We start from the raw sequence: 8424 nt of genomic DNA on the forward strand, positions 1-8424 counted from the left end.
GCCCAGTTACTGAGGTGAGCTGAGTAGTCTGGGGACTGAATAAGAGAGGCGCCCATTTCTCCCACCTAATGATGAGACTAGCAAGGCTCCTACAGACCCTGAGAGTGGGGCCTTCTCAGCCCACTGGAGATGTCAAACTGGTGGCACCACGTGAGGTTAAGGAGCAGGAAGAAAGGGAAAGCATTTGCTGAGTAGGAACCACCCAACCGTGCTTCATTAGTTTGTTTGGCTGCATTTGAAAAGCTGCATTCTGCCTGGGTTACAGAAAGGATAAACCTTGATTCCTATCCATTTTGAATATTGGTTAGACTCAGCAGTGTCGTTGTTCACTGGGTGAACACTCAGAGTGAAGTGAGAAGTGAACACTCACTGGAAGTCAAGAGTAAGATTTTTGGAATTAGGGAGCCCTGGGTGAAAGACCAGGCTCTGCCACTCTATTAGCCTTGTGATGGAAAAGCCTTCATTTCCCCTTTTGTAAAATGGAGGTAAGAGTGGTACTTATCTCACAGGTTGTTCAAGTGAGATACAGGTGTAAGTTGCTTTCAGCACAGTGCCTGGCATGCAGGGAGTTTGTAAATCATGACAGCTATTATTACATCATTTTTTTGGGTAAAGTTGCAAGGTCTTTGCTGATAGGACTTCTGGGAGAGGGGAAGCCAGGAAAGGGATGATGAAGGACAAGAAAGATATCCCTGCCGGCCACCTGCCCATGACTGTGGTTCATGTGATCAGTGACGTGAAGCTACTGCAATGAAGTAAGTGACTGCAGATGGACAGGGGTTTTTCCACTGCAGCCAAGTGGGTTTCTTTAATTTTTTTTAAGATTTTTTTTTTTTTTTTACATGGACCGTTTTTAAAGTCTTTATTGAGTTTGTTACAATATTGCTGCTATTGTATGTTTTGGTTTTTTGACCTGGAGGCATGCCTGATCTTAGCTCTCTGACCAGGAATCAAACCCACACCCTCTGCACCCCCTGTGTTGGAAGGATAAATCTTTTTTTTTTTTTAAACTTTTTATTTTGTGATGGGCTATGGCTGATTAACAAGGTTTTGGTAGTTTCAGGTGAAAAGTGAAGGGACTCAGCCATACATATACATGTATCTATTCTCCACCAAACCACCCTTCCCATCCAGGCTGGCACATAACATTGAGCAGAGTTCCATGTGCTACACAATAGGTCTTTGTTGGTTATCCATTTTAAATATAGCAGTGTGTACATGACCTTCCCAAAGTCCCTAACTACTCATTCTCCCCCAGAAACCATAAGATCATTTTCTAAGTCTGTGTGTCTCTTTCTGTTTTGTAAGTTCATTTGCATCATTTCTTTTTAGATTCCATATATAGGTAAGTGTTAGTCCCCTAGTCGTGACCCCATGGACTGCAGCCCCCCAGGCTCTACTGTCTATGAGATTTTCCAGGCAAGGATACTGGAGTGGGTTGCCATTTCCTTCTCCAGGGGATCTTCCCGACCCAGGGATTGAACCTGGGTCTCCTGCGCTGCAGGCAGATTCTTTACTGACTGAGCTACAAGGGAAGCCAATTCCACATATAAGGTATGTCTTATGATATTTCTCCTTCTCTGTCTGATTTAGTTCACTCAGTGTGATACTCTCTAGGCCCATCCATGTTGCTGCAAATGGTATTATTTCATTCTTTTAATGGCTGAGTAATATTCTATTGTTTATATGGACCACATCTTTACCCATTCCTCTGTCAGTGGACATTTAGGTTGCTTATGTATCTTGGCTGTTGTGAATGGCGCTGCAATGAATATAAGGGTGCATACATCCTTTCAGATCATGCTTTTCTCTGGGTATACGCCCAGGAGTAAAATTGTAGGATCATATGGTAGCTCTAGTTTTGGGTTTTTAAGGAACCGCCATACTGTTTTCAATAGTAGTTGTACCAATTTATATCCCCAACAGCAGTGCAGGACGGTTCTCTTCTCTCCACACCCTCTGGAAGGAGATATCTTAACCGTTGGTCCAACAGGGAAGTCCCAGGAGGTGGGTTTCTAAGGCAGACACTTGGTTACTAAGAGTTGAACAAGTTTCTGACTTAGTACTAATATTTTTCCATTATTTAACCCTTAATAAAGGATTAGTGCTAGAGAAAGGAGAGGAAAAAGGAGATGCAGCTTAGGGAATTTACTGTCTCTAGTGACTATAGGACCTTGGAAGGAGCATAGCAGGTTCACAACTTAATATCTTTACCTAAATTTTGGTTTTCTCATCTGCGGAGTGAAGACAACCAGCTCCACCTTACAGTGTTATTACAAAAGTGAAATTAGAGAATGTGTATAAAATGTTCCATGCAATGACTGGCTTACTGTAAACAGCAATGAATGACACTTCGTTTTTTAATGGTGTGCTCTTGTCCTGCCAAACAGGGTGTATAATCTTTTTGGAGGAAACGAAGACTCTGACTAGAAAGAACAAAAAACATTATATAGATTCATCACCTTGATAAGAGACAAATTTGTAGAGCATATTCCCTTATGGCTGAATTTTGGAACAGGCTTTTCCAATCCCTGGCCTCTTTCCCCTATTCCTGGCAACATGGTACTCTAAAAAGTTTCACTTGCTCATCAGATTACTCATTAATTATGGCCTATTTAACTGGAAAGAGTCAGTAAAATGGTATTGCATTTCAGCTTAATTTAGTAGCTTGCAGTAATATTTTGAGGACTGTCACTTACTGTTTCTGCAGGTAAGTAAGCTTTAAAGTGAAAGACAACAAAGTAGTTTTAATCACTCTGCTTTATTGAAACAGGTGCATCAGAATCCCCTAGAGAGTTTGTTGAAGCACAAGATGGCTGAGTCCCACTCCCAGAGATTCTGGGGACCACACTTTGAGAACATCTGGTTTAAGCCAAGGCTGATTTCTCTGCACTTTCAGCTGTGATAGTAGTGGGGCTGAAAGATCCCTACTTGGCTTACGATAAACTTTGTAGATTTTTTTTTAAGTTGCTCAAGCAGTAATTTATAGGTTCTTTATGTTTGGAACATTTTTTTTTTCTGCTTCAAGAAAAGTTACTCAGAAGGAGTGTAGGAAATAATGGACCATTGACCATATTTTGGGGCACATATAAAAAAATTGATGTCTGTGTTCCACACTGGTTAAGAGCTTGGGCTTTGGAGTTGAGAAGACAAGGAATGAGACCAAGATCTACCACTTTCTGGCTCAGTGGCTCTCCACACTGTTTTCTCATCTGTGAAATGGGGTAAAAAAATACCATATTCATCATAGAGAGTCAGGCTGGGCTCCGAGTGTTAAACAGCAACTTCCCACTTGCTATCTGGGTGGGATGGGAAAGTGGGGGAGGCTTAAGAGGAAGGGGATATAATATATAATAATAATATAATTATGACTGATATGCATTGTATGGTAAACACCAATACAACATTGTAAAGCAATTTTCTACCAATTAAAAAATAAGAATTAAAAAATAAAATACCTATGTTCCTCCCAGGTTTAAAGAAGGAAATGTACATAAACTGCTTAAATAAATGTCAGCAGTTTTTTCAAAGGGATGTAAAAACTCAGTATTGCTTAAGACTGTGAGAGCCAGTGTTTCCATTTGTTCATAGCACCCTTTGGAGAGCCTGAGCACAAGTGAATGCATTCTCTCTGAGGTCTAGGTCTGTTGGGTCTGTGAGTCTGGCTAGAGAGGGATTTCAAAGGAGTCTCTCACAAGTTATAATTCCATTTTTTTCTAGAAAATTCAGATTGAAGAGTTTTGTTCTCTATAATAAAAAAAACCCACAATAAACTCATTGGCTATTTGCTAATAGACTGTGTATGCTTTTAACTAAATGAGTAATTTGGGGTTTATCATTAGTTACTATTAATCCATGAGCAACTTTGCCTTGTTTAGAAAATTTTAGGATGGATGCAAGAGCTTGAGAACTTTAGGGATCATCTAGTTTAATCCTTTCAGTTGACAGATTAGAAAATTGTGAGCCTTTGAGGTCAAGTGGATAATTTGGCTGAGGACACAACCACAAATTTAATTTCTACTGGATGCTACCTAAATGCTCTCAGAAATAATGGCTTATGATGAACTATTCTAAAATCACAATTGTTTTAGTCTCCTGCAACATGCAATTTGTCTATATCTAACACACCCTACAAGAAGGTAAATTCATTTAATTTCCCAGGGTTACACTATGAAACAAATTTCACTCATCAGAAAGTTTCATGGAATAAAATAGCCATTTTATAAGTGCATTATTGAAACTGTTTCATAACCACAACATGCAATTGGTAGCACATGCTTTGAAGACTTTCAAGTCAAAATGATCACGGGGCTTCAACGTCTTATTTTTTTCCAGGTGTAAGTATACACTGGACTGTTTTCTGAGGAATATCTTGACCCTTTCTCCAAGTGCTCATTTTTGTACCATAAGTGTCACTTTTTCTACAGATTTTCAGTTGGTTAATTTTTGGTAAAAGCAATTTCAACTCATTTTTCATGTGATTGGTTAAAGTAAGGGATTTGTACTCCTATTCTCATAGGAGAGCTTAACTTCTAACCTTCAGCTGCCAATGTCTTATGAAAAGCTTGACAGTGAGAAATATATATGGAGTTTTGCCTGAAGGTTATGTAGTTCACTCATTACTTTATAAATACTGATAGTGCTGATGATGATGATAGAAATTGTTAAGAATATACTATACATATCTTCCCTGGTAGCTACACTGGTAAAGAATCCCCCTGCAATGCAGGAGACCCTGTTTCGATTCCTGGGTTAGGAAGATCCCTGGAGAAGGGAGTGGTTCTCCACTCCAGTATTCTGGCCAGTTGTCCCCCAAGTTCAGCATGCAACACATCACTTGAGGGCTTGTTAAAATACCAGTTGTTTCTAATTTGGTAGGGATCTGAGAATTTACATCTCTAATAAATTCCTAGGTGATGCTGATTCTGCTGGTTTGGGTGTTCAAGAACTACTGCTTGCCATAAACATAGGAGGTAGGTGTTTCAATCTGTATTTGATAGATGAAGAAACAGGAATTGAGGTTATATAATTTGTTTAACACATAGCTAATAATTGGCGAGTTGGGATTTGCAAATTTGCCTCTTTGACTTCAAAGTCTGTAATCTTAATTTCTGTGCTAGCTGGTTTTGCAATAAGACTTTCTTTCTGGGCAGAATAGTAGGATAGGACTTGATTTCTCCCAATATTGAGGTTCAAATACATTAAAAAGTGTGGAAGTTTTGAGATGGTTCTCATTAAAACCAGACTGTTGGGCAGAATCACATGACCCCTAGAGGAAATTTATCAGCAAGACAGAAATAACTAGATTGGTGAACATGTCCTTTATGTCACAGGCTATGGGACAAAGGGGAATCTTGGGTCCAGCTGAACAATGTGTCCAATCATGGAATTTGCCTTCACTAGTCTTCTTTACTGGGGCTGTTCCGACAGAATTGGATTCTGTGTATAATTTGAGAGTGATCTCATGCTTAGGGACTTACGCTCTGAGATAGCCTCTATTGAACGTAGAGAAATGGCATCTCATTATGTCACAGTACTCTGACTTCCATTTCCACCTGAGGAAGCAGTGATCAGGCATTAGGGACTGTAGATAGTATTGATGAAAGGGATGGGGTTGGTAAGAAGCGCAAGTGCCTGGGTAAGACTCTTGTCACCATGTGACTGTACAGGCGAGGAAAACGGCTCTATTATGTAACCAGTGAAGTCCTTGAGTCATGAAGATCAGCTTTACTGCCTACCATGAAAGCGAAAGTCGCTTAGTCATGTCAGACTCTTTACAACCCCACGGACAATACAGTCCATGGGCTCTCCAGACCAGAACACTAGAGTGGGTAGCCATTCCTTTCTCCAAGGGATCTTCCCAACTCCGGGATCAAACCCAGGGCTCTGGCATTGCAGGCGGATTCTTTACCAGCTGAGCCACCAGGGAAGCCCAAGAATCCTGGAGCGGGTTGCCTATCCCTTCTCCAGCAGATCTTCCCGACCCAGGAAGCAAACCAGGGTCTCTTTACCAGCTGAGCTACCAGGTAAGCCCACCTAACCATGAAACGGAATTAATTAAAACAGCATTCCAAACCCACTTCTGTAGAAGGCTACCTCAGAGGCCATTAGTGATCTTCCAATTTTACCACCTTATGATCATCCCACTAAAGCTCAGATTTACTGCAGTGGGCACAGAAAACTTTCAAGACAAATGGGATAGGAGTATGAGATGGGGTGGAGGGTCAAACTGTCCTGGAATGAGGCTGAGAGGTGGCCCCTGAGTTCCCTCTCCACCAGCAGATAGAAGAGGATTGATTTATGGACATAAATATCCCCAGAGATTGCTAGAAATATGTAGAGAAGGGGAACCCTCCCCTTTCTGATAATCTGAAAAGTGAAATCTCAGAATCACTCTATTTCAGGGTGTAAAGTGAATCATTTATTGTTTATTTCACTTTCAGGTTGATGGAGACTGCCACACAGCTGTCCTGTATGTTCAATCCCTGAAACAGGGCAAGAGTTCCGGCCTCTGAAGTTAATTCTGCTTTGGTGCTTAATTTTGTCTTCAGTACCCCATTTATGAGTGCCATTCTCTGAACGGCCAGCATGATTCTATAGTGCTGACCAGAAACTTTGTTCAGGTTTTTCTGTAACAGCTTATAGAAAAACCAAAATGAAATTTTTTGCCAACCCAACATATGTGAATGGACAATGTGAAGTTTGGTTCATCCTTCTTTGGTTGCTGGAGTGAGTCAGATTTGCCACTTGTGAATAGCAATTGAGCAAGATTTTTTTTTTTATCATACCTTATTGACAATGTTACCATTTTTCCTTTGTATATTTATATACCTTTCTTCTGTTATTTGGTGTACACTTTCCTACCCATATAACCATTTTGAAAGAAGAGGGAACATGTACAGAAATGGAAAAAAGGGAGGGTAGAAAATAGGTAGAGAGGAGAAAGGAAGGAACATTAACCTATTTTACAGACGTTTACATAGAAAAGCTTAATGATGTATTAATAAATAATCCAGTCCTAACATGAGGTGACATCCCAATTTAACATGAAATATAGATGAGATAGCTTTACCATCTGAGCCACCGGAGAAATGCAGACCTGGTTCAATCCCTGGGTCGGGAAGATCCCTGGAGAAGGGAATGGCTACCCACCCCAGTATTCTTCCCTGGAGAATTCCATGAACAGAGGAGCCTGGCAGGCTACAGTCCATGGGATTGCAAAGAGTTGGACATGACTGAGCGACTAACATAGATATAGCTAATAAACTGTTGTTTTGCAAAATATACAGCAGTGATGAGCAGTGTATAAAATGAACCAAACTGAATCAATGGGAAATAATGATTGATTTACTCTCAGAGAAAAGTAGATGTGCATTTTCTATGATACTGCTGTCCAAAGAGGGCAATGTTTCTTAGGACAAAACACGTAACAGCACCAAGTATGAGTCATTACCATATCATTTGTTGAAATTAGAATGCTGTTAGCAGCAACCTTCAGAAGGTTGCTCAAAGTCAGCTTTAGGCATGCTGAGTTAGGGGACCGAAGCCCATCCTTGAGCCCAGCTAGGTTACAGTTGAGTTACATTCATATACGTGAATAATTAATTCTGCCTGAGGGAATCCAGCGTATCTTCATGGCAGAGGGAGCCTTTAAATTACTCTTAATGTGAAGGTCTTCAGGTAAGGCTGAATAGAGGAAGCTATATACCAAAGGCAGAGGCATCGAAGCATTTGGTTGTTGAGACAGCCTTACAGCATGTTTCATGCCACTTCACTAGAACATGGCATTAGGCAGGAACATGTGCCCAGAACCCTAGGGCATCAGGCTTTCAGAAGAGTTGTTCATAGTAGTAGGTTTTCTTCTTTCACCTCATAATTAGTCACTTCTTTGTTCTCTCACAAACCTGAAGATTCCCATAGAGCCTTCCTCCCTTATACCCCCTCTTAAGTTCTCTTACTATTCACTTTATATTGACTGAGTAGTTCTAAGTTATAATCAACAAGCTAGATGCTAATTTCAATGTATCTGGTTCATCCAAATTTGAAAATGGTTTGGTTTGCTATGGGGTTTGTCTGCCATAATCACTGGAGTTGTTACCTTTGGGACATCTCTCTTTTGGAAATACTGCTGAGAAAATTTTGTAATTCAGATACTTCTCTAAATAAATGTTACCATGAATGAATCACTTTTGTGTTCTTATTCTGCAGATGTTATTGAGGCGTAACTGATTATCATTTTCTTTATTGAGCTGAGCCCTCTGTCAGGTTCTCACAGGTGGAAGACAAGCCATCCAAAGCAAAAAGGTCAGCTGTAGGCCAAAGATGGGCTTTCAGTCAGAAGGGGAAGACTGGCATGCCTGACATGTCCAGGTCACCATTTTAGAATATTATGATTGCCATTTTGATATACTGCCATAAAAGCAT

The 8424-nt window shown here is 40.4% G+C and overlaps 1 long non-coding RNA gene across 1 annotated transcript; it reads left to right on the forward strand.

Moving 5' to 3' along the window:
- The first annotated feature begins 605 nt into the window (after positions 1-605).
- Positions 606-8183, forward strand: LOC110127153 (uncharacterized). Its single transcript, XR_002310684.2, has 4 exons — positions 606-755; positions 4914-4973; positions 5899-6026; positions 6444-8183. It is a non-coding gene; the product is annotated as an uncharacterized lncRNA (long non-coding RNA).
- Positions 8184-8424: the final 241 nt, after the last annotated feature.

Source organism: Odocoileus virginianus, chromosome 5 (assembly GCF_023699985.2).
Source record: "Odocoileus virginianus isolate 20LAN1187 ecotype Illinois chromosome 5, Ovbor_1.2, whole genome shotgun sequence".
Taxonomy (NCBI): Eukaryota; Metazoa; Chordata; class Mammalia; order Artiodactyla; family Cervidae; genus Odocoileus; species Odocoileus virginianus.